The 26,682-nt window shown below is 43.9% G+C and overlaps 1 protein-coding gene across 7 annotated transcripts in view; it reads left to right on the top strand.

Annotated features, from left to right (window-relative positions):
• Positions 1 to 12,047: 12,047 nt before the first annotated feature.
• The window catches only part of Lpar1 (lysophosphatidic acid receptor 1), a 114,158-nt gene continuing 99,523 nt past the window's right edge, over positions 12,048 to 26,682 (top strand). The window contains exon 1 of one of the 7 annotated variants that reach the window (XM_029476808.1): positions 12,048 to 12,113. The gene's annotated coding sequence lies outside the window, so the exon portion shown is untranslated. Of the gene's footprint in view, positions 12,114 to 12,181; positions 12,314 to 12,530; positions 12,624 to 12,753; positions 12,947 to 17,610; positions 17,654 to 20,315; positions 20,440 to 26,682 lie in introns of those variants that run through there. The other 6 variants (XM_029476807.1, XM_021159985.2, XM_021159981.1 and 3 more) reach the window with 6 other exon arrangements.

The raw sequence follows: 26,682 nt of genomic DNA, 5'->3' as shown, positions 1-26,682 counted from the left end.
GGACGTGGAGTTAGTGCATGGGTAGAGCTGACCCCAAAGGAGGCAGAGCAATAGCTTCAGTTACATGGTTAGATGCTCGCTAGCCTGTTTTGTTAAGGTTATAAACCCACTGAGACCTATTTTTGCCTTGGGATTAGAGGTCAGTGGTAAAGTGTTTGCCTAACATGCATCTAGCCCTAGGTTCAGGATGTGGTGGGGGAGGGGGGGGCAGGGAGGCAGGAGTGGTACCTAGTTTGGTGCAGTTAGATGGATGTTTAGGTTTTATCAGCCCTACAACTAACTAACTAACTAACTAACTAACTAACTAACTCTCCCTCCCTCCCTCCCTCCTTTTCTCTGCCTCCTCTCTCCTTCTTCCCTCTCCTTCCTTCTTAAAAGGGCAGAGAAGTCGAATGTGCACAGAGATTGAAATACATACCTGTGTTGTGGATTGTTTGGATCACTGTGATAAGACACATTAAACTAGCTAGTTCCTTTTCTTTTCTTTTGGGATTGTGATGTGGCTATATGGTATAGGACTTGCATGGTCTGTGCAAGGACCTAGGTATGTCCCACAATACCCGTGAAAGAACACGTAAATGGACAAACAATAATTGTGTACATTGTAGAGTATGGGCAGATTTGAAACAGAAGGAATCCACGGGTCAGTGTTCTGAGACTGGAATGTCTAAGACCAGGATACTGGTAGATGTGTATCTGGTGAGGGTTTGTTTCCTACAGAGACGATGTCCTTCCATGGTGTCGGTGAATGGCAGAATGGTGAGGACGTTCTCTGGGGCCTGTTATATGTATGTGCTCACCCTTGTTACTCACAACCAGAGCCACCATTCTCTAATCATCTCTCAAGCCCCCTTCTCCCCATACTGACCCCCTCAGCATATGGGTTTGGCATATGACATTGAATGGAACATAAATATTGAGGGCCTTGAAATCAGCCACAAAACCTTATTTGTTTGTTTGTTTGTTTATTTATTTATTTATTGCAAAGTATGAAGGTGATACCAATTGCAGAACAACATTAAAAGGAAAGAGTAAATTAAACTGAATATTTAGCACCAGAAACTAGAGAGAGTAACAAAATGCACCTGAGGAAGTCAGTAGGAAGGCTGAGACTATAAACAAAACACTGGATGAGCTACGTAGCCATCAAGGAGCATGGTCAATAAATCCAACTGGCTGTGCCTCTGTGCACACAAAGCTACCTTTATTAATGTGAATGTTTAAAAATTGCTAAATCTATAATACGAACATGAACAAAAGGGCTAAGACATGACTTAATAAGGTGATTATAACAGTTTCCAGTCAGGAAACTTGAAAATATCACCTGAAAGACTGTTCCATGAAATTTATTTAGAGATAGATGTTAAGGCAGCTAGGACCTTTGTGAAGGTACACGCTAGAGGTTGTGCTTCCTGGGAGTCAGCTGGTGAGGCCGAGAGAAGTGCCGTGGGTATTGGAGAGCATCTCCCGTGGAAGGGAGAGATGAGTAAGCAGGGTAGGGAGCGGAATCCACAGACTGATGCAGGCCTCTGGTACTCCTGCAAAGCCTTTGCTAGCCCCGCTTGAGCCTCAGGAGCAAAGGGAGCCCTTTGGAAATGTCTCTCTTTAGACAATGGCTAGGCCTATGTTCCCTTAGGCATTGGCTGTGGTCCACCTTGAGAAGAGAATTATCTTGGCTGTCACTACTTGGCTCACTACTCCCTGGAGGAATGTGCCAAGGAAACTCAAGTTCCCATCTCAAAAGCCACAGCAAACTGTGCAGGTATGAAACCCCTGCTAGCCACATCCTTTGAAAGGGATTTGAACAGGGCTCCAAGGATGGGAAATATAATGCTATATTTAGAATATGAACCACTAATTCTTCCACGATGGAGGAACCCGAATCTGGTCCTCAACTTGATCTCAAGTTGCCAACTGGTCTCCTCCAGGAATAATACATTCTAGGGATTCAGAGATGGCTTCCTTAGCTGGCAGCTTGCAGATTCAGAAACAGCACTCATTAGATTGGATTTGGTAGAAACTGTGCTGAGTATCAGGAATTTGGATTCACCTAGGAGATACACCTCTGGGCAAGCATTGCTGACTAGTCTTTGTGTGTGTTGTCTCTGTGGGGTGTGTGTGTGTGTGTGTGTGTATGCTGCATTGTGTTGCCACTGGAATTTTCAAAGAGGCTTAATTGTGGTGAGAAGATTAGCCCTAAATATAGGTGTCACCAGTCCATAGGCCGGGGTCCTAGACTGAATAAAAGGGACAAAAAGGCAAAAACAAGCTAAGCGCTAACATTCAGAGCTCTGTCTCCTGACTGTGCACACACTGTGGCCAGTTTTTTTTTTTTTTTCACACTCCTGACAAGCCAGAGCAGCTTTTGTCCACTACTCCTTCCTTGTCACGAGAGATGTTCCCTCAAACCATGAGCTGGAGAGATGTTCCCTCAAACCATGAGCTGACGTAACTGTTTTCCTTGACTTGCTTTTGATGGATGTTTTGTCACAGCAACGGAAGAGGAACTAAGGCAGAGTCTACATTGCCAGACCCACACGCATTCCCCTTCTCTCTGACGGCCGACACGCTCATCTGTTTTATGGGGTCAGACTGACCCAGACTGGCTCAGTCTCCCTGTGTGTGGAAACGAACTGGCATGACAGCCCTCTACAGTTAGAATAACTGCTGGAGGACTGTGAGCACTCTAGGTCATTCTGGAGTTGATTAACATTGTTTCATTGCACCTGCCCAAGACTTGTTCCTACAGGGTCAAGTCCGTCTTCTCTTAAGCCAGTGCAGTTCTCTTTGAGAAGAAGTCCACTTGTTTATATTGTTAGTCTTTCAGAAACTAAACTATATTGAAGTCCCAGAAAGGGCTGTCAGAGTGGCTTCATATTCCTTTTCTACATGTTTTTGTGGACATGGAACCTCAATGAACATCTTCAGCAAAGTAGGTCAAGATGCAGTTATTATAAAAATCTCTTCTATGATCACACATTTTTTTTATTGTTGTCTTGAGACAACGTGTAGCCCATGCTGGCTTTGAACTTACCACATAGCCAAGGACAACCCTGAACTTCTCACCTTACTAATGCTGTATCCCCAGCTCCTTCCCCATCCTTTTCTGCATGGTGAGTCAGAGCTGGTCTTTAAAGGAGGCTAGCTTTGCAACTTGGACCCTTCTATGTAAACATTCTCTACAGTATTTTCCCCTCTGAGGTCTTCCTGTCCTCCCCAACACCACCTCCAGGAAGCAGGTACTCTCTCCTTTCAGAATGCACAGACCTCACTGTTACTGTCCCACACCTCAAACATGTTTTCCTGTCAGCTCTGGTCACATTGTTCTGTGAATGTGCTTCTCTCAGCCTCTCTGTACATATTTTTGGCTCTTCTGTCTTCTATCTTGTCACATACATGCCTGAGTAACAAATGCAGGGAGAAGTCAATGTACAAAAAACCTCTCAAAACAGAGGTCTATCTGCTCAGAATGTTTATATCCCTCGAAAACCAGAACACACTGTATACCCATGTCCACTGAAGCATAATTTATATATGTTTAGAATTAGGGTGTTGGCAATGGGAAGTCATATTTCTGCATAGCAACAAACCATTGACATTTCATATACAGCTAACTTGTTTTGGGATATGAAGGTGACAGGTCTGTTTTTACACAGTTACATAATCATTTTCTGCTTCCAGGTGTTCTAAGGTTATGTATCTAATGACAACTGTAGCCCCAAAGGATCTTCACAGCCCCAAAGGATTACACATTCATTTGTTTTCAATAGATCAACATAATTTCATTTTCATTTAAAAATGTATCATTGATTCAGGTGTGGTGACACATGTTTGCAGTCTCAGCATCCTGGGGGCAGACAGGAGAATCATAAGTTTGAGGCTAGCCTGGGCTACATAGCTCTTTCTCAACTACATGAACTAAGGAATACTTGAGGAGAGATTTACAGAGGATACATTTTATTAATATTAAGTAAGTATTCAGTTTAATGGATTAGGACAATTACATTCACTCTGTGACTACCACACTAAGAACAATATAGGGCATTTCTCTAGCCATAGAAACTTTTCTTGTTTGCTTTTGAGTCTCTCTCCATCCCTTAGACAACACACGTTTTGCTTCTATCATAATTGATTAGTTTTGCCTATTTTAAAAGCCTTATAGGAGCATATAGCAAGTAGTATTTTATGTCTGTTACCTTTTGCTCAGCATTGCTTCCATTTACTTATTTATCAGTATATGGGTGTGGCATGGGGGTGCTCTAGCCACAGCAAGCAAGTGAGGGTCAGAAATTCTCCCTTTCCACTGTGTGGACTCTGGAGATGGGGTTCAATTTGTTAGGCTTGCTGGCCTTCAGCCTGGGTTTTATCCATTTGGGGTATATCAAAAGTTTGTTCCCAGTATTACCAACCGGTGTGTTTGTGTGTGCGTGCGTCTGTCTGTCTGTCTTGGTCTGTCTGTATCTTAACTTTGGAATAGTCCTTGCCCTTGCCTTTGGCAGAGTATGCTTTGAGAAAGCAGGGAGGTGGCAGAGCCAGCCAGGAAGACATAGCCAGTGCTTAATCAGGTGAACTTTGAACAGAGGTGTGACAAATTCCTACCTTGCTCTCTTTCAGTGAGGTTCCGTCTGCAGCCAATATACTTGAGTCTCTCAGTTTCTCAGATTTATCCACAGTCTATGTCAAAGAGTGCCAGCAAGGCTCTGAGCCGACACTCAGGATGTCTGTGTCTGAGCTGACACTCAGGATGTCTGTGAATATATCACCAAGTAAAGCTAGGGTCACAGGTAGATTCCTTTAGTTTAGTGTCACGGAGAATATGACTTTACTGTTTGTAACATGAAAACCTGAACAACAGAAGGGGCTTCTTGAGGCTCGGTGTAGCACCCCACACCTTTAACCACAGAACTGGAGAGGCAGAGGCAAGTCGATCTATCTACCTAGCGAGGTATAGGCAAGCCAGGGCTACCTAGTGAGACCGACCCTGTCTCTAAATAAACTAAAAATAAGAAAAAAACCCAAGGATCCTTTTCTGGATCACTTAGGTGTCAGGGACTGTGGCTACCAATCAGCATTAATCCATAGCCTACAAAGCTGATGTAGATATTACCACCCAGGGAGCCAAAGCGGATAGCCACAGAGACACAAAAAGAATTAATGCAATGGCCTTGACTAACTGCTAGAGAGTCTGAGAAGTCTAGACTAGCTGGGTACTGTGGCTAAGATGTTTCTCACAAAGCAAAATGAGTATGTTTATCAGTGTTGATTAGATTCTCAAAGGTGGGGTCTATACCTTCAGAGCCTTCTGTTGTGGGATTGTTAGCCTTTTTGCTTCCCTTTGCACCAAAAGGTATAAGGGGCCAACAAGAGAGAACAATAGAAATTACACAAAATTCACACAGTACAGAAAATCCCTCTTTCCCACTGTTGCCCAGGGTGGTCCAATACCTCTCACCTTTCTTGGAGTGTTCCCATGATGTGACTTGGCACAGATATCCAAATAACTACTCAGGCTCAGGAAAACCTAGCAAATTATAACAGCCATGCTTTATCTGAAAGAAAGGGCCGTATTATTTCATGGGGCTTGCACTTTTTTTTTTTTTTGAACATTATGTGGTTCATTCTCTGCTCTGCAGTGACGAAGAGTCTAGAAATTCTAAGTTCTTCTTTGCAAATTTAGGTTTTTAACTTACTAAAAAGATGCAAAAAACGGGGTTGGAGAGATGGCTCAGTGAGCAAGAGACAAGGTTTAGTTCCTAGCTCGCACCTGGTGGTTCTCAGTCACCACCTCACAACCACCTGTAACTCTAGTTCCCGGGGATCCCATACCCCCTCATCAGGCACACGTACAGATAAGTAAAACACTCAAACACATTAAAAAAAAAAGCAGCTTTGAAAAATGCTCATAAAATGGGAGCAAGGAAGGGAGCCATTGTTTTTTCACGTAGAGTGCCAGTGTTTTAGCATTAAAGTCCATTGGTTCATTAGTTAATTATATGTGATACTATTTCTGGACTTCTCGTTATTTTTAATACAGTGTCTTATCAGCCACCACAGTGGTTCCTTGTCTTAAGGATTCTTTTGATTATTCTAAAATCCTTATATTCTTCAATCAGTTAGTCACATGAATGTTGGAGTCACCTTGTCAAGTTCTGTGAAAATAATTTTAATCGCAATCTACGAATTTATTCACGTAAGCATTTTGCATTAGCTTCAGTTCAGTAAAGACCTGCTGCAGTTGTGAATGAAAGTGTTCAAAAACTCATCTTTAATTGACTGGGGTTTCTTAGTGTCAATCTTAGGGCTAACACTTGTGAAAGCTCACTGTATTTCATGTACTGCTGGATCAATTTTGTTGGGATATCTTAAGCTGACACCACATTATTCATAAACAAGATGCCTTCATTTTTAACCTTAACACTACTTAATTTCTTTTTCTTGTCTTATTTTGTTGGCAAGGGGCTTGAGCTCACTGTCGAAGTTACACAATAAAGCTATCTTGATTACTAACCTCATTAGGAAGATTTCTAATGAATTATCCTTAAGAGTTAAGGTCTCTAGACCAGCTTGTCAGTTGCAATGTTTTATTTTGCTCGGGAAATTCCTTGTTTTTGTTTGGGAATATTTTCAAAAATGAATGGTGGATTGTTTTATATTTTCTAATATTAAACCATTCTCATAAATGGGGGAGATAGCTCAGTAGTAAAGTATTAGCCTAATAAGTACCAAGTTATAGTCTTGATCCCCTAAACTACAAAAACCCACCAACCAACCACATTTATATGTGTGGTGTTAATCTCATATGTTTATCTTAAAGCCTATTTCTGAACTTGGTTTGACAGCATTGTGTATAGAATTTAACTTCATTCTTTATGAGCTTGGCCGAGTTTTATGTCTGTTTAATTTTAGCAATAAGTTTTATTAACCCGTTAAGATTATAGAGATAGGGGGTGGAGAGATGGCTCAATGGTTAAGAGCACTGACTGCTCTTCCAGAGGTCCTAAGTTCAAATCCCAGCAACCACATGGTGGCTCACAACCATCTGTAATGAGATCTGATGCCCTCTTCTGAGCTTCTGAAGACAGCTACAGTGTACTTAATATAATATATAAATATATAAATAAATAAATAAATCTTTAAAAAAATTATTGAGATAACCTGTTTTTCTATTTTTTAAAACATTTTTTTTTCTTTTGAGGCAAGGTTTCACTACACAATGTAGACTGGCCTTGAACCTGTGATCTTCCTGCTTAAGGTTCCTGAGTGCTAGGTAGTAGGCATGCATCACCACACTTAGCTCTTTAAAATCCTTTGAGGTTATCTCCATGTGAATATTTGGCCAATCATAGTCACCAAAATGTCGATCTTTTACATGGGTAAAATTTAAAACAGAAATTCAAATTATTTAATAGTCAAATATATTCATTTTTAATATTTTTGGTTTGAGATTTTTTTGAAATGATCACCCTTTTTTAGTTTCAAAATTTCTACTAAAACTGTCATTGAAATCTTCCTTTACATAGTCATTTCTTCTTCCTTTTTTGTCAGTTTTACCAGAAATGTTCCTATCCTCCTACTGTTTTATGCAGTAAGATTTTGTTTTGTCCACCTTTCTGACCATTTCTTTTAAATAGTTATGCCTTATTTTAACACATACACCTGTGTTCTCGCTCTCTTTGCCTCTCCTTGGACTCTGCAGTTTTGGCGATGTAGGGAGAAGTGCACACAGAGGAATTATCAGTCACAGTCTGCTTCCAATGTCGCTTGAATTACTCACACAGAGATATGTGGTAAGATTCAGGTAAATGCCTGCTCACTCAGTTTCAGATTTTAGCTTCCTTGCTGCCCTAGTGCACAGCAGGAAGCTACTCTGTAGCTCCAGCTTCTAGCGCCCATTCCTGGGGTCTCCTTAGCCTCTTAGTCTCTAAAGAGAATCTCCTCCTCCTCCTCCTCCTCCTCCTCCTCCTCCTTCTCTTCCTCCTCTTCCTCCTTCTCTTCCTCCCTCCTCCTCCCTCCTCCTCCCCCTTTTACCAGAGGGAAGGGTTCTGAGGGAGGCAAGGGGAATTAGAGAGAAGAGCAGTCAGTAAACCCTTCCGAACAAACCCTGCCTTTCAAACCCCAGGAAATGCTCCCTTGTTTACAATGTTTGGACCACTGGATAATGTGTAAGACTTTAAGGTGTTTTGTGTGTATCTGTTTGTGTATGGTGTATGCCCAGGCACACATATATGTGGCCACCATATGACATTTGGTGCCTTACTCTGCCACTATCCTCAGGTGGGATCTTTCACTGAGCCTGCAAGTTACAGCAACCCTTCCATGTTGCAGGAAATAATAAAAAGTAGAACCGGCATATTTTTATGCTTGTACCTCTGCCCTGGAAGCCTGGCCAGTCATGTACTGATGGGCAATGGCTGACCTGTTTTTATCTCATGGAGACTCTGACTCAGAACTCCACAATCTCTCCACCCAGCTCACTAGTTCCCACTGGCAAGTTGCTACCACGCCAGCCCCATGCTTCAAATTCCCAGTGGCCTTTGTGAAGTAACTCAGGCAAACCCATGCTTGGCCGCCATACCTTTCTCTCTTAAACCCAGATGAGCCACAGGATGAAGGAAAACACAACACAAACTCAGTCCAGAAACAATGGTAACTCAGTCTCTGGGCACAATAACTAAAACCTAATCTTGTAAACCTTATTAAAATCCAATTCCTCCAGTGGCGAATCCTTGCGGATCCTCCATGATACCGGGAAACTCTAGCAGCTATATCTTACCCCTCTGCTGTCCCTGTTCCAAAAAGACCTAACTCTCTCCTGCTTCCTCTCTTCTTTTGTCCAACCCAGAAGTCCTGCCTACTTGCCCAGTGATTGGCTCCTTTATTCATTAGGGGATTGGTTCACAAGAACAGCACCAGGCCCATCCACAATACTTCCATGTTGCTGGGAGTGTTTTTCCTCAAGCTTGACAGGACCAGCTGTTTGGCATTTTTGGCTTCTGCTGAAGTCATCTGAAGAAGCCCATTCTTTAATTTGGTGAGATTATTTAGTATACACAGAGAGATTATTTAGCACAGATAGCATGAGAAGGTCATCTGAAAGAGGTGGGATGTGTCTGAATGACAGGAGGACTCCAGACAGATACTAAATAAAGTGTGTGTAGGCATCCCCTTCTATTTGTATCCAAACAACATCATGGATGTTGGTGTGTTAAGGAACTTACTCAAATACATTGTCTTTGATAAAGACAACTTGGAGCATGGCTCATGTAAGCTTGTCATGCCAGCACCAGGGAGGATAAAGGAAGGCTGAGAGTGTGAGACCAGCCAGACTCTGTTATTTACACAGTGCAGTCCAGGCTTGCTTGGTGGACATTGTGAGTCCCTGTACCTAGACAGCATACAAAACAAGACAGCTTGGAGCTCTGGGAAACAGTGTACAGTTGCCACCCTGTCTTATAGACTTGGACCTCATTTCATACTGGTTTTGATGGTTTAGTCTGGGTTTTGCACTATTGTATCATATCTCATTCTCTCTCTCTTTTGTACTGGACACCTAACCTACTTTTGGTTGTTGACCTAAAGCTGGCTGCAGAGCAGTCTCATTCGGACAGGTCTTTGCTTGTCAGCAAGACAGGTCTGTCCAGGCAGACCTCTTGTTTATTTCATTTTCAGCCATCGTAGATGGAATAAGGAAGAGATAAGGCAAGGATCTCCTCTCTCTCTCTCTCTGTGCATGTGTACATGTTTGTGTATGTATTTTATATATATGTGTATGTGTGCATTTGTGTATGTATGTCCCTGTGTGTATGAATGTGTATGCATGTGGGTATATGTATATGTGCACTTGCATATGTGTGTACATGATTGTATATGTGTGTTTGTGTGTGCATATGTATATTGTGTACATGTGTGTGTGCCCCTAGGTATGTATACGTGTTCATTTGTGTATGTATGTACATATGTGTATGAGTATGTGTATATGTGTTTGAGTATGTGTATATGTGTATGAGTATGTGTATATGTGTGTTCATGTTTGTATATGTATGTCTGTGTTTGTGTGTGCATATGTATATGTGTGTACATGTATGTGTGTATGTGTGCCCTTAGGTACATATGTGTATATGTGTTCATTTGTGTATGTATGTGCATATGTGTATGAGTATGTGTATGTGTCTACATGTTTGTATGTGTATATGTGTGTGTGTGTGTGTGTATGGATCAAACCCAGCAAATGCTAGACTAGCACTGAACTGCTGTGGTACATCTTTTCATTTCTAATGAACTAGTGAGCACACGTGTTTAACGAGGATGGACACTCCCACTTGAGGTTGAGAAGGACCATAGAGTAGTCAAAGTAGTTAATATATTGGGATGGAAGCAACTACATTCCTCAAGAAGGCAAGAGATAAACCAGCCATTCAAGGTGAGTACAAGCTAAGAGAAGCTCATTTACCTTGCACCTTTAATAGTGAGGGATGGTGAGCCATGGGAATCACTTTAGCTTTTTATTTGATTTAGAAATATTGCTATCAAGAAACCAAACAGATGGAGTGAGCAGTAGGAGGAAGAAAATTAGGCAATAGGTCTGATTATTCTGAGTTTAGTATCACTATAGGGGAAAAGTGGAAACCCCCTTCAGTGTATTCTTGTTTTCTTTAATATGTATGTATACAACTTGATGGTTTCCTATTCATCTCAACTTCCTAATAGTTTAAGATCAACTATCATTATTTGTGATTAGGGAATGGTTTTTATATATGAGCTTATTTATAATTTTATGGATTTTGTACTGCTGGGGGTCAAGCTCAAGGTCTTATACTTGCTAGGCAAGCACTATATATACCTCAACAATACTTGCTACACAATTGTATGTGTTTCTGTTTGTTGTTGAGAACAGAATTGGTGTTGGGTCTAATTTTTGCATTTTAAGTAGATAACTGTAAAACAAGTCACAAATTGATATAAAATGGATTTGGAAAGCAGAATCTTTTAAAAAAGAGATTTGAATAGTTTCCCCCACAATTCTTCATCCTGTCTCAAGCTCCCCAGGGCTGAGATTGCAGGTAAGATTCATCAGTGCTGCACAGAATGAACAAAATTCTTGAACAGAAATCTGCCTGCCTCTGCCTCCCAAGTGTTGGGATTAAAGGCATGTGCCACCACCTCCCGGCTCAAAATTCTTAAAAGTAAACAGCTTTGGAGAATAAATAAATGACCAGCTTTACAGTTCAGTTTTAAGCACTGTGAAAAATCATGAACAGGAAATGGTCATGGTCCCATCAAGTCACAACCTGTTGAAAGCTTGGAAACCATCCAATCCCCAGTGTTTTAGCTTATCGGCTCTGCCCATCGCTGCTAGGCATTGACCTCTTTGTATGAAGCAAGGGGTTGTCCATCCACTCCCTCGCTGCCTTTCATTTTCTGTCAGCTATGGTGCCGCCAGCCAGCTCTGCTTTCCTGTGGTCCTACAACCCTAGATGTCCCTCAGGCTTTTACTCCCAGGCATCTGCTTTTGATGTGTGGAGGACTCCGCTGTGGGTTGAGGCAGAAAATTCTGATGACTCAACACACCCTGGGGGGCTGGAGTGTGAAGCAGGTGGGTGAAGCATGGCTGGAGAGCCCTCTCTCTCTCTCTGTCCCTATCTACTACTGAGTGGTGGTAAGGCTTCTGAGATGGAAGTCTCCAGAAAATGATTCTTAGGTCCTGTCTCCGCCTACACCTCCAGGTATGCCTTCCCTGCCCTTAATTGCCCTATGAAAAACAATAGTTTGCCCTTGGAAAGTTACACTCCTAGCGGAAGAGAAATTTATAATCATAGCTCTAGGGGCACAAAGGCACGCTCCCTTTGATTTGCAGTTGCAAAGCCAACCATTGCTTTTCTATGGCCTGAAGTACAGGGCTGTGCTGGTTGAAACTTTGTGTGCTGCCTGAGAAAGTTTAGAAACTCAACTCGGAGGAGGCCATACACCAAGTTCTCTCCCCCCCCCCTTTTCTTTTCTTGTTTTCTCCAGGCTCTGTGATGGTTTCCAGGGCTTTTCAAATGAGGAGGGGACAGCAACAAAGCATGCACCATGCAGGGCGTCCACCAAAACTCTGCAAGAGGCCTGGCGCTGGGGTGAGCACAGGAGGGGCCAGGGGTGACGGAGGTGGGTGTGTCTGCTGGGGAGGGTCGAGGGAGCGCCGCGAAGGTACTGAATGAAAAGCTTAGGCTCCCCTCACCCCCACCCCCTCCCCGACCTGCAGCAGCGCGGGAAGTTCAGTGAATGACTGGGGGAGGGGACCGCAGGAGGCAGAGTCGCTGTGGGTGCCACGCAGGTAAGGAGAGCAGAGCGGTTTGGGAGGAAAGGCGCTTTGGGGTGCGGGGAGTTTCTGACTTGTGCTCTGTGGATGTGGCAGAAAGCGCCAGAAGGAAGAGAGGCAAGGAGGCTGGCACCCGTGCCTCTTCTGCTGCCTGCCTGTTCCTTAGAGCCCGGGAAGTTGGAACTGGGCGGCAGTAAAGCCTCGGGAGTTGTGACTCTTGTCCTCCAGCACAGTGCTGCCTTCCGTAGGCTCCGGGTTGTGCTGGGGTGAGGCTTGGGTTGTGCTGGCCCGGCGGCTGCGTGAACTGCGGAGCTGGACCTAGCAGGTAAAGGCACAGGCGGCCCGGTGTCCCTCGGCGCGGCGCCGGTGGCGACCGCCCCGCCTCCCATCCGCGCGATCGGCTCGCACTGTCCCACCACCCGCGGCTTTGTAGCCGTGCGCGTGAGCGCCTGTGAGTGCGCGCGCCCGCGGGCCTGGAGTGGGTGGGTGTGCGCGCGTGTGTGAGGCCGCCTGCAGGAGGCGAGGCTGCCCTGGCCTCCCGCACCAGCCGGTGGAACCCAGCCCGGGAGGGAAGTCGCCGCAGCCGCCCGGGCGGCCCTCCCGACCTTTGGCCAGGTCAGTGCGCCCCAGGGTCCGTCCAAGTGACACGTAGGTGGCCTCCTGTTGCTTACCTGGATTGGGTTGGGGACGCGAGAGGGCTGGCGAGGGGCTCCCCAAGTTTCTTGGTGCCGCGTCCCCGACGACTTAGATGGCCCGGGTGTCCGCGCGTCCCGCGCTCCGCTCACTGCTCACCAGTGACTTTGTCGTCCCTTGAGTCTAAGGAATTTAAACTGAAGTTTCCTTGAAGCCGCCCTAGGCTTAGTCTGTACCTGGGAAATGCAAGGCGGGGAGAAACCTGATTTTGCTTGAATGGGTTGATCGGCTGTTTGCTCCTGTAGGGAGACTTTACTGTGGATGGTTTTAAACTTTAGGCTTGCTTTTCTTTGCTGCCATTTGGTCTTTGATGTGAGGCACCCAGGGCTTGTTGCTGCTTCCAGGCTGGGGCCCTACACTGTCTCTTTTCTCAGTCCTTTCTTCCTCGTCTCCCGTTTTCTTTCTTCCTTTCGCCTGTGTTTCTTCTTCTTCTTCTTTTTTTCTTTTTAGTTGAAATCTTCGGAGCTTTCCTTCCATGTGGGTTTCCAGTGAGTACTGGCTTGTGAAAAGTTTCACTCTTAAGCTATACCCATCGTCAGAGATACCTATTGCTAACTGCAACTAGAAGAAGGTAGCTAGTTATTAAAGCGGAATCCTCTATTCGTTTCGACAGAGCTGCGTGCTTATCCTTTTGTGTAAGTGTCCTTTGCTCACCTAACATGACTATGAAGTCAGAAGTCCGGGTTTCAAAGTCTTAGAAAATGGAAGAACATAGTCTCTTGTCAGATGGAATGAATACCAAGGAAGAGGAGTCAACATTACGCTTAAGGCCCGGTGCACCACAGCCAGCTGCATTAAAACACAGCTGTAATAGCATCTAGTTTTTGCCCTTGGTTCCTCCAGATGCAACATCATGAATAATAATCACCAGGGCTCTAATATTTTTTAAAATTCTATTTTATTTTTCCTTTTCTTTGGTCTTGAGTGTGAATTTGAGGGGAAAAAATGTAGAAAGAGAGGGAAGCAGTTTGAGGCGGAAAGGCTGAGAAGGGTGCCTTGCAGAACCACATCAGAGCCTCCTTGTACACAGCGTCCCCTAGCGGTGTACCCTGAACGGGTTCTGGGCTCCTGGGCTTGGTGTCCTCATCAGGAAAATGAATTGGTGGGATGATCTTTGCTGTTTCAGCCATCTTCCCCGTAACTGGGAACTAAGGGTGGGTGATTTCTCCATGAGAGACTAGTTGAAATTGAAGAAGGAAAATGGAGAAAAATTAGTCTTGTGGGGAAATGGGAGGGCAACAGAAAGAAGGTGGGATGAAAGAAACCCATCGGGAGGGGGATGCTTGGAGGGAGGGACTTAAGCGGGAGTTGGCTTTCTCTAGCCTTTCTTCCTTCCTTCCTGACTTCCTTTCTTTCCCCTCGAAAGAAAGCAATAATTTCTTCTCCTGCCATCCTTATTATTACAAACCTGCGAGGCTGCTTAAATCTGACATGAGGTCTAAGTGATCCTTGTGGTCTGGCCTCTACTAGGCACCACCTACCCACCCACCCTGCCCTTTGCATCTTCAGCTCAGGGGAGCTGCCACCACCCCCCAAAGCTCAGCGTCCCAGTGAATGATGGTAAAGAAGTCACAGAAGTGAAAATTTAAGTGGCAGCACGTCAGAGACGTCTGTTTTCATTCAGAGTTAGTATTCTTCAGAATGTAACTTGACTTTGTTTTCCAGATCCTGTCATAGGTGTTGGTTTTTACAGAATCTGTTGTTTGACCTAGTGGGACATCCAGGGGACGAATAAATCCTGGTTGCTGAGTCTTTGAGGACATGATAACATTCAGTCTGAAATTTGTGATGTTTTTTAGGAAAAGGGATCTCTTCAGACACTTGGTGTAAAAATTTGTGCTCGGAACAGAACACACCATGCTGATTTCAGTGGGAAGTTACAAGGATTTGACTCATAATGTCTTTAGAAGTTTAGTTTAAGGTCAAGTTTTTAATGTCTGTGCTTAATGTGTGACCACCCACCCTTAGTCCCTCCTTCCATCCTTTCCTCTCCTCCCTCCTCCTCCTCCTCCTAATCTGCTCTCTTCCCTCCCTTCCTCCCCTCCCTCCTCTTTGCATCCCTACCTCTCTCTCCTTGCCTCTCTTCTCCTTCCTTTCTCTCTCCTTGCCTTCCTCTTCCCTCTGCCCTTCTTTCTTTCCTTCTTTTCCCTCACATCCTCTTTTCCCTTCTTCCTTTCCTCTCTTCCTTGGTACCATCAGGCCTGCTCCTGTGAGGAATGCTATTTACTTTGAAGGTGAGGTATAACGTCATAAAACCGACCCATAAGTCAGCTCTGGCTTTGCTAACCAAGTCAGCATTTTACTTTGCTAACCAAGTCAGCATCTTACTTTCTGTCTGGTTTCTTACTTTTTGCAAAGGATGATAATTCGAAAGGCTCTATTGTGTCAGTGTTTAAATATCTCTTAGGGATGTGTTAAGAGTGTTGGGAGAGGAGGAGACAAATTCAGTCCAACAGGCAACCATTGAATTCTTGTTGTAACAGATACAAAGAAAATGAAGAGAAGGGTTTAGCCAACGCTGAAGTGCAGAAGGTGGGAAACAGATAGCTGTGGTGTAGAGAGTGAAGAGTCTTTGTGCCACATTGCATCGCTATGTGCTGACAGAGGAGTCTTGAGGACCTTGGCAGGCTGGGAGCAGAACCTGAAATCCTTACTGTGGTGTAGAGGCAAACAGCTTTGGCTTAAAGATGGATGTGAACAGTGAGGACATTTTAGAGGTGCTTGCCATGGACCTTGGTGGTGATGGAGAAGGCCTGGGCATCACTTTAAGGAGTTATGGCTTGCCATTATTTAACCCCAAGATACCTGAAACTTCCCCACCGCCCCCAGTCATACCAGCTAGCAGCAGAGCAGAGGTCACATGTTTGAAGGATGGCTGAATGTGTGTTCTCTTACGTTCTGCTGTAAAAGCATGGCTAGTAAGTTGTGCAGCACCACTGCCAATTCATTTAATGTTATTATGTAAAGCTTCTAGAACAATCTGCCTGTCATTTCTAACCCCCTTGCTCTTTCCAAATGATGGCTTCCTTTTGGGAAACTTAAATTTTGGAAAAACAAGGCTCATGGGTTGCACAGGGCCTTGTGGGGCCTTTTGAGCACATGTGTTAGAGTTACTCTGCACACAGAACGCTGTCCGTGGGGTGTTTTCATGTTCCGTTTGGGGGTAGCCTGCTGGCTAATGCTAACTTAAACATGACTCTTCTCCACGACTGGCGGGCTTGACCCTGCTTATATTATACATAGTATCTTAATCCCAGAGCAGACGATGTGTGGTACAGACCTGAGACGGTTGATCTTCATGCAGAAATAGAGTTAATATATCTTTTAAAGGACGGAGGTGGGCTGGGGCTTGGAGGAGTAGATCTCTAAGACTCCTTTATAGAGTTTAACTTCCAATTCTCCGACAGAAGTTCCTTGCTCGGTCTTGGAGAGCAGTAAGTACTGATTTGATTTGATTTTTCATCTCTGAAGCAGTTAGCTCCATCTGTCTCAGGGGGAATCTTGGCGGAACCCTTGGAGGACCCTCTGCTGCCCTCTGCTTTTGTGTGACTGGTGAGACTACATGAGTTTTCAGCTGCCTGTCAAGCTGACTTGGCTAAAGACTTTGAATTACCCCTGAGTTTAGAGAGGCTAAAAGGACGGATCATTAAAAGAGATTTGTCAGCCTTTTATTATCTGCTGGATAAAATTTAGATGCATGGTCCTCTTAGTTGCTTTCAATTAATTTGTTTATTACTTTTTAAAAAAATTTTTTTTGCAAGGTATGGGGACTTCAGTTTAGCATGCTTTAAAAAAAAAAAAAACTAGTTAATTAATTTGAAGAAGTCCAAGGCTGACGTAGTTTATTTTAGAGTTTCTCAAAAAGTCACGTTTTAGTGAGTGGCGAATTGTATTGCAATGTCTCGGTGCTTTGTCTTGGTAAGCTAGTGCGATTTCAGTGTAGAGTTTGTTCTTACACAACCAGCTTGCTACACTGGGCCCAGGGAATTGTATTAATACCTGGACAATCTCTTCTGCCACCCCACCAGTGCTAAGGAAGCTCTAGCCCTGATGTTCAGGGTGATGTTCATAAAAGTCAGGGTTTCCCCTCCCCCCGCTGCTGAAAGTGAAAGGGGACTATTTTAATGCATCCACAGATTTAGGTTATAATTTATTTTCTTTTTGTGGTACTGTTTAAAAAAGTGATATAATGACAGGGCAGACTCTTGACTTTAGTTCAGTGCTAAAACAAACATGTACGAGCCCGAGTCGGGGAGCCCGGGGTGTGCTTGTGGTAGCACAGAAATAAAGGAAAATACCTTCAAAACCAGTCTCTTCCTCTAAAGAAGAAAGCTGGTCTGGGAACATGTGGCTTTGGGTCTCTGCTTAGGTTGTAACTGTCATTTAAAGGATATCTTGTCTGGTGTGGACGTTCTGCGTGCCTGTGCCTTTAGAGATGCAAGCTTCAGAGAGGGCTGCTCCTGGCACCCATTCTCCTCAGCAAGTTTGCTACCCTCTCTTTCCATTTCTCCAGCGCTTCCTGTTTCCTGCCCTTTGTGACAGCATCTTACACTGTAGCCTAGGCTAGCCTGAACTATGAAACCCCGCCTGGCTTCTGATTCACAGCAAACCATTCCTGCCTCAACATCCCAAGTGTTTGGATGAACTACTACCACACCTGAGGTTTGTTTGTTTTTTGTTTGTTTGTTTGTTTGTTTATTATCTAAATTTGAAACAATGGCCTACGTTAGTGTTCTGGTCATCACCCTGCCTCCCAGTGATTCTCCTAACTCTTCAGTGAATTTCTGTCCCAGTAAAGGATAGTCCTGGCTCTTTGGAGGGAGATGGATGCCAGGCAGTGAAGGCAAGATCTGCCTAAGCCCAGGAGTCTGTAACTGACTGTCAGTGCATACAGGCCTCGAGCTAAGTATCAGGGATAGACATAAATGAACAATTCAGGCTCCCTCCACCCCTAACAGAGAAGCCAGTGAGGGTTCTGAATAACTGAGTCTTGGTCCTGTGGGGACATCAAAGGCAAAGGGGCAGGGACCTGGCCTTCAAAGTGGAGGGTCAAGGCACTGGAAGTGGAGATGCGGAAGGTCTGGGAGGAACCATAGGAGATTAGACTCTGGAAGGACCGGAGGAGATAAGCCAAGCCTGGTGAACAAAAGGGATCAAGCTAGCGGAGTCAGGAGGTCTCTAGAGCTGGCTCTGCTGGGCTCAGTAAGTCAAAGGGCTTTTCTTTTTACATCTGTGCAACAGGACCATGTGTTGATATGATCTGCTTCTCAAGTCTAGTGTCTATTCTCATGGGCCCTTCATCTAATCCCATCTATGGCTTGCTCATTCATTCATCCATTTTATGTTCAGTGGGTGTTTGTTAAATGTCCATCCACACTTGGGGAACAGTTGGAAACAAGCTGTGTAAGGCCTCTCCTGTCATGGAGATGGTATTCTATCATGGTCTCTCTCTCTCTCTCTTGTTCAACTTCTGAGTTTTTCTTCCATTTTTCAGCACCTACAAAGTCCTCAGTGTTTCCCCTCAGTGAAGGAGTCAGAGCCTGGTATTTATGCCTTCAGTTTATAAACGTAAGACAGTTCACCAAGATTTAACTGAGAGCTGGAGCAATGTAGTGCCAGACCCAGCCGCATCTTGTCTGTAGCCTTGGCTTGCTTCCATTTCCTTCTGGATATTTCTGCTTTGGACCCAGATTTTGAGTTCCTCTGTCCAGTTTATGGCTGTCTTCCTAGAAAATTCAGAGTCTGGCATTTGACTTTTCAGGTCTTGTTGCTATCACTTAAGAATATAAACATTACATTATAGAAAGCACCCAGCACTGTATCCATTTATAAAAGTAGATTTTTTTTGTAGTGATCCAAACAGTACATATATGTCTACAGTAAGAGATGAAACTTCCACCACGTCAGCTGCTTATCTGAGGTAACTAAGTTGTCGTCAGTTTGTTCTAAAACCTTCTATTCTTGGCTTTTGATTACCCAAGCCTAGAATGCTGTGCTTGCTTGCACGCATGGCCATATTTTTTATATATTTGTGTGCAATCGTGCCAGCGTGTCTCTAGTCATCTCTGTTTCTCCTTGTCTTAGCCAGGCTGTACCCAAGGTTGCCATCAAAAGTGACAAGCAGAAGGGAGAGAAGAGCCTGCATAGGCTCTTTTTAAACACAGCCTGACTTCATCCAGTAGAGAGTGACTTGAATGACTCTTAGGAAAGGGGAAACAGAAAACCATTTCCAGCTGTGTGACAGACAAAATGAATAATGCCATTGCAGGGCGTGTTCTTTCCACCAGGGTTCTGCTGCCCCTGGGTCTCAAGCAAGGGGGGGAGGGGGGCATTTGGGAACACTTGCGAAGCATCTGTGAGCCTTTTGTTAGGTAGAAAAAAGAGGCACCCGGGGAAGGCCTGGAACCACTTGTGGAATGGAGGAGACAGGTGGAGTTATTCATTATAGGCAGGTTGCCCTGTGGGAGCATTAAACAAAGACTCCCTCCCCCACCCTCCTTAGAAGTCTAATCAGGGGATGATAAGGGTGGCTCGGTCTCTTAATGGAGGAACCCAGCTCAGCTAAAGCAGAATTGCCTTCTGTCAAGGCGTTGCTGGCCTCCTTGGTCTGTGATTTGTTGGGAGAAGGATTATTGTCACGTTGAGAAAAGGAAGCCTTCATTCTGCCCCACTCTTTACTGCAGATCCACAGAGAAGCCCTTGGCTTCCTCACTGAGTAGACACAGACACAAAGGTTCAAAGGTCGGGGCGGGCTGACTGACTTCTCCAGATTCAGCAACATCCTCTTTCAAGGCATTTTTTTTTTTTTTTTTTTTTTATCTGAGAGCCTGTCAGTTAACTTTCATGCAGCTGATATCCTAGAGGAATCCCGGGTCCTCGTGCGTGCCTGAGAACACTTAGAAAGAAAAATTAAACAGCAGCCCAAAAAGCACGGGTCTTGCTCTCAGTTAGATTATAAACATGGAAAGACACAGTCACAGATGACTCAGATGAGGGAGCCAGTGATAAATACTGCAAACCAAAGTTTACATGGAGTACTCCACACACTTCTGAGGGTGAAGGGCAAGCCCTGCCTGCCCTGAAGTCGTTGACTGATTGGCACAGCAGCTGAATGCTGGTGTCAGGGCCATGCCTAAGAGTCAGAAGGAAAGCCCAGAAGGAATGTAAGAGAGGGACAGGCTTGGGGAAGATGCCTGGGATATATGGCATCTGCCAGTGTTCAGGGGGCCAGTCTTGAACAGAACTAAAATGGCCTTTATGATGTCATTACTGGATGGGGCACCAGGGTGTGAGATAGTTGGAATAGGGGCTGTTAGTTCTAGACATGTCTACAACTACACAGGCAGAGGTGTTCTCTTGGTGCCTAGAAATCTGAGTTCGAAGCTTACCTTTGAAGACAGAGCTTGTGGTGTTTAGGGATACTCACAACACATGGAGTATCACTGTATGTAAGTGCCATTGAAATGTATGTGGTGAGCAAGCTCTTTGAGAGTGGAAGGATGTATTTAAGGCTGGCATTTGGCTCAGTTGGTAAAGTGCTTGCCTAGCATCCCAGAAGCCCTGTGTTTGGTTCCTGGCATCGCATAAACTTAGATGTGGTGGTGTGTGTAAAGTCGAAGGAGGAGGATTTCTGAGAGTTCAAGGTCAGCCTAGCCTATGAGAGACTGGAAAAAGAAAATCTACAGTAGCAGTTTAACAGGGACAAGATATAATTTTGGTCTTTAAGTGTTTTTCTCTAGTGGAGAACTGAACTCAACCAGGCATTCCTTGAGAATCCTCTATGGCTTGTCTCGATGGGACGGTTCTGGGTTGATGGAGAAGAAACAGTAGGTGTGGGTCTGGTGGCTTTGACCTGCACTCTAGCAGCTTGGGAGGCTGAGACAGGAGGATCACAAGTTCAGGGTCTTTTGAGGCCCTGAAATTCAAAAACCATTTCATATTAACCTTCTAATCGTGGGAGAAAGTTCAAACGATAATAGCGAGTTCAGACCTAGAGAGAGTCTCACAATAGAAAGTTAAAAGAGGATCAAGGCTCTATCCCTGTGGTAGAGCATTTGCCTCATCTTGTGTGAGGCCCTATTGTCAGCGGTAGGCCCAAAACCCAAACAAGAAATGGTGTGGATTTTGGCATGGTATCCTGAGTGGTGAACAGAACCCCTATCCTACCCCTGCCCCCCAACAATCCTTTCCAATTACGATTGTCTGAAAAATATTCTTAAACTTGTTGGGGGGATTAGTGGTGATTTGAGGGCAAAGGGAGAAACAAAGACAGTTTTAATTAGCTGTGGAACTTGCTGTGGGACTTCCATTGTTGTCATGACTAATAAAGGGCAAACTGAATCCTCAGAGGAACTTGGAAAGCCTAGGAGCCTTAGGAGCACTCTGAGAAACTCCAGCAGGCTTCCATGGAGGTTCTAGAAAAGTCTACTGGGTCATTCTGAACTTTAAGTGCTCTATTGAGGTAAGCAGTCGGAGTTGGCCCACCTCTGTTGTTTATGTGGGCTGGGATCAATTCCTGTTTATGATTATCAAATCTTGTGTTAAACTTCTTCATGCTTATTTCATCCTGTAGTGAGAACAGTACACACTGGAATATCTGGGATGGACAGGAAATTCATCTGTAGTCTCAGCACTCCTGTCTTTCTGATGCTGGGCATGGTGGCTCTCTTCTATCATCCTGGCCCTTGGGAGGCAGAAGCAGGAGGATGGGGGTCAGCGGGAACTCAACGTTATCTTCAGTTGTATTGCAAATTTGAACCCAACCTGGGCTGAATGGTCTCCAAACCCAAATCAAAACCAGACTTACTTATTACGTTTTGGAATAATTTCCTGCAGCTCTTAAAATATTAGGGCCTCCTGAATATTTACTAACATTTTGCTTTGTAGCTAAACTGTCTGCACAATCCATTAAAATATTTCATATTAACTTTCTAATGATGGGGTGATAGTCACTACATGTGACATGCTTTGCATTTAATCATTACCTCATATCTCTGCCTGCTTCTTTTCCATCTCCGGGGCTTGTGCTTCTCGGCCCATTGCTATATGCTGCTGAGTTATTTATCCCGACTTAAAGCTATCGCTACACCTGAGCTTATCTATACAAGGACTGCGGCTTCCGGGGCTGTCTGTTGACGCAGAACTTTTTCACCCCAGGTATCTAAATCCATGCCTCAGAGGTCACCACCCTCTAAGTGAGACCTTCCCTCATTGCCTGCCTGTAAGACGGAATGATCTTTCCTGTGTCAAGCTTGCCTCGTAGTCCCTTCTTCATCCTTCATCGTATTTCTGACTTCTTAGCTGAGGAAAAATACTTAAGAGAAGAATTCTCATTTTGTTTTCTGCTGTTTCCCTGTACCTACACATGGCAGGAACATTTTTTTTTTTTTTGAATAAAACATTGAATGAATTTAATTATGATAAATACCTGAATGAATGAATAAAAAAATGCATTTTTGGTCATTGAGCATGCTAGAATAAGTAAGATAGAGCCTGACTTCATGATATTTACCAGCAAAGGAGGAGATGGCTTTTGGGAGCTCATGTGTTAGTGTGGAAAAGCTCAGAGGAAGAGGCAGGGCTGACGTTCCTCTGAGATGGAGGAGATGTGTCTGGGACTTGAAGGGTGGACTGAGTTAACTGACTGACATCTGGGTTGGGAGAGGAAGGGGAGGTTGGAGGCCAAGAAGGTTGGTTCCAAAAAACGAAAATGGAACTCACGTTTTTCATTTTCTTGAGTTGAAAGGAAGTCGTTTGCTTTAAATGACGAAATTATGTAAGACTAGACATTTACCATGCTTATTAGTATATTTGATGATCATTGTTTGATCTTCAATACTTTTGAAGTTATCAACAGTAATTTTATTTTAAGTTTTGTTCATTCTTGTTTTTTTGCTGTTGTTGTTTTATTTGTTTTTTTTTGTTGTTTTGTTTTGTTTTGTTTTTTTTGTTTTTTGAGACAGGGTTTCTCTGTATAGCCCTGGCTGTCCTGGAACTCACTCTGTAGACCAGGCTGGCCTTGAACTCAGAAATCCGCCTGCCTCTGCCTCCCAAGTGCTGGGATTAAAGGCGTGCACTGCCACGCCCGGCAGTTTTGTTCTTTCTTGAGAGACGAGGAATTTTCCATTTGAAAGCGGGGATTTAAGCACACAGAAGGGGATCACTCTATGGACTGTAAGCCTGTAGTCTTTGTTTTATGTTATTGCCATTTGTTATAAAATCTAAAACAGTACAAGGAGGATAGACATTCTCTGGGGCAGTTGGCTTCCTGGAGGTTCCCATGGGAGGCTCAGTGGGACACACCTGAAGATGGCTCTACCGCAGACACTTATGCATGTGAACTTCCCATGGTAAGTTCTGTTGATTCTCATAAGTGAAAGTACATTTTATAGTTTTTACTTCTTGTGGATTAGGATTTCTGCTTCCTGAATGCTTAAAAGGAGCCTGGTTTTCTCTGGGTGATAACTACAACACATATTTATTAGTCTGTCCACAGTACTAATATTCATAAACTCTAGACTCTACTAGCCTACTTGAGCTGTTATATACCAATAACAGCCCCTTAGTGTTCCTCTGAGATGGTCTTCTGTCTGTCTGTCTGTCTCAAATGCCAACTACTTTCTAACAATTTTTTGTGTTAAACGCACAATGTGAGATACAGTGTAACAATCCTCTGCATCAGGAACTTTTCTACCTTCTGTTCAAATTAATGTTGCTAATTCTTATTGTCGTTTGTCTGTGCCTGAGATGACTTCATCTAAATGTCTGATTTTAAACTTGGCATGTTATTTTATCATATATTTGCCTGAAGGCAAGATTGAACTGGATTTTGTTTCAGGATAATTAGGGAACATTGGTTTTATGGTTATAATGGATGCATTTAATGTTAATTCTTTGTGTGGGGTGTGTGTCTGTTTATGGTACATGCACACGACAGCTTGTATGTGCCTGTGAATAGGTAGAAGCCAGAGGAGGAATTAGCTGTCTTCTCTGTCACTATCTACCTAACTCCCGGGAGACACAGTTTCTCACTGAAGTGGAAGTTTGCCATTTTGCCTTCCTTGGATGACTTGTGAGTTCCCAAGATACACCAGTCTCTGTTCCACGACGCAGGGGTTACGGGCTTAAGCAGCTGCCTCCAGTTTTTTATGTGGGTACTGGGAATTTGAACTCAGAGCTTCACGACTGTAGAGCAAGTGTTACTAGTCACTGAACCATTTCCCTAGTCCTTGATGTTAATTCTTACTCTTGTATTTTTTTTCTGGTTTTTAAGGCAGAGCACATTCTGAAGCCTCCTCCACCAGCCCACAGTTGTGTGGCCTCTTATGAAGCACACAGTGTCTTTAAGCTCCTTTTCTGCCTGTGCAGAAACAACACACACACTCACACATCTTCAGTGACGACTTTTCAGTTGTCTGGGAGCATACCGAAGGCACTGGCTGTCATTGTGGTTGCCGGGAGCATACTGAAGGCACTGGCTGTCATTGTGGTTGCCGGTACTGATGGGTTGAATCACATGAAATGGCTCGCACATGATCTTAACCTGTGAAGAGAGGCATTTTCATATGGTTCTGTCTGCGGTCCCTCTTGGCCTTTCCTTCCTTTTACTTTTGTCTTTTTGCCTGTCTTGTTTGTTCCGTGCATCTGCAGCATGGTGATGTGGACACACTTGGTTTTCAGTGTTGTTGGCTACTGTATGCCTGTAAGTTTCTCTCTTCACAAAGTCAATGTTCAAATAATAATTTTCTATCTTACTCTGGCATCTATCAAAGAATTTTGCATCTTCTTTTCTTGCTCTATTTCCATTCCTCTTTTTATTAATGCTTTTCACTTTCTAACTTTTTCCAATGAAGCCTTTTATTAGGTCTCATTTTGCAGAGATTTTTAAAGTCCAATCATGCTTTAGTTCTGAGGATTTATTTCAGGAGTGGGATACCAAAGTGCATGGGTGCTCAAGTCCCTTATGTAAATGGTGGCATTGTGACATACCAAGAGGCCCATCTCCTTGTGTACTTTAGACCAACACTAGACTACTTAAATGACCTGGCAGTCTACATAAATCAATTCTATGCAAATAGTTGATATATTGAGCTGCTTTGGCAATAGCGGTAAGGAAAATAAGCTTATACATGTTCAGGTGCGATGTGGCTTCTTCCCCTCGAGTGTTTTTGATTGGTGATTGGTAAGATCACCTATCGCCTAGGTGGGTATTAGCTTTCTGTATTCTGTCTTGCCATGGTGTGCATCAATTTTGTGTGTATTACTATAACTAGTTGTAATGGGGCTGTTGAGCGAAGAGATCATCATCTCCGGAGGCAGGAGGCCTAGAGTCCTGTGGGAAGGAGGATGTCGGCCACCTGATCATGGTGTAGAAATGAAGGTAGAATAAGTGCTCGGATGGTAGGCACATAAGTGACTGCGTACGGGACCTCATTTGACGTCGGAGTGATTCAGGAGTTCCTGAGGAAGTGCTGTGTCGGCAGAATGAGATGGCTTGCCTCTGCAACAGGCTAATCAGCCGCATATGTGTGGCATTGCACACATGAAGAAGACATGAATGAGGAAAGGCAATCTTTGCTTGATGAGTTGGCTTTTTCTTTCTTTTTTTTCTTTTCTTTTTTTTTTTGGTAACTCCCCACCCCGACTTACTTAGAAAATTTCATAAAGGAATACAAATGACTTTAGGTTTTTTTTTTTTTTTTTTTTTGACATGAGTGTGTTTGTTGAAACAGTTTTGCATGCTGACCCTTTAGAATATTGCTAGTTAATAGCGAGCATATATTTATGGCTTGCTCATTAGAAGTTAGACAAAGCTTTGCGTAGCCATGTGATACAAGTAAACTGGCTTGGGTTAAAAACACCACTGTATAGAGTAGTTACCAGTCTAATAACTGCCCGTCATCTGTATGGAATTCGAATAGCAAAGTTAAGGTTTTCATTTGTGAAGACCAGATGGTTGGCTATTGTATAGCTTCTTGGTGATTTCCGTTGTGCAAGAAATTATCAATTTGCTAGGATGCTCATTTTGAATTTATATGGTTTTGCCATGGTAAACTTTTACCACCTTAAAAAAGTTGTTTGAAGAATTAAAATATTATACACTGGGAATCTATAAAACAGGTTTGAGACTGAGAGACAGGAAACCAAGACCCAAGTGCCAGCTCCCTAGTGCTGCCCACAGGCCCTGCCCCAGCTTTTCATCTTAGAGGACTCAGAGCCCAGTTTGCACAAATCATTCCTCAAGTTTCGAGTTTGGTGGCTCTGTGCTTTTAGTTTGCTCCTTAATTTTAAAGACCTGGCTGTCTACCATTTAGGTTATCTTGAACTCACTGTTCAGGGAAGGATGACCTTGAACTCCTGGTTCTCCTGCCTCTACCTCCCGGGTGCTGGTATGACAGACGTGTACTTCCATGCCCACTTATAAGATTGTATTAACTCTGGTCACTGCCACTCACCAGGCCTGCAAAGCTTAGCCAGATCACAGCTATTACTTGCTAGCCACTGGCCACCATTTCCCACGCCAGAGTAGCTTTTCTTACCCATGTGTTAAATCCACTGATTTAAATGTGCCTGAATGTCATTCTTGTTATCCAAACCGTTCAGTCTTCTACATTCCTCCATTGCAACATCCTCTTCCCTTCCCTTCCCTTCCCTTCCCTTCCCTTCCCTTCCCTTCCCTTCCCTTCCCTTCC

Source organism: Mus caroli, chromosome 4 (assembly GCF_900094665.2).
Source record: "Mus caroli chromosome 4, CAROLI_EIJ_v1.1, whole genome shotgun sequence".
In the NCBI taxonomy this organism is placed as follows: domain Eukaryota; kingdom Metazoa; phylum Chordata; class Mammalia; order Rodentia; family Muridae; genus Mus; species Mus caroli.
Note: the sequence above shows the minus strand (reverse complement) of the source record. Positions and strands in the feature narration are given on the sequence as shown.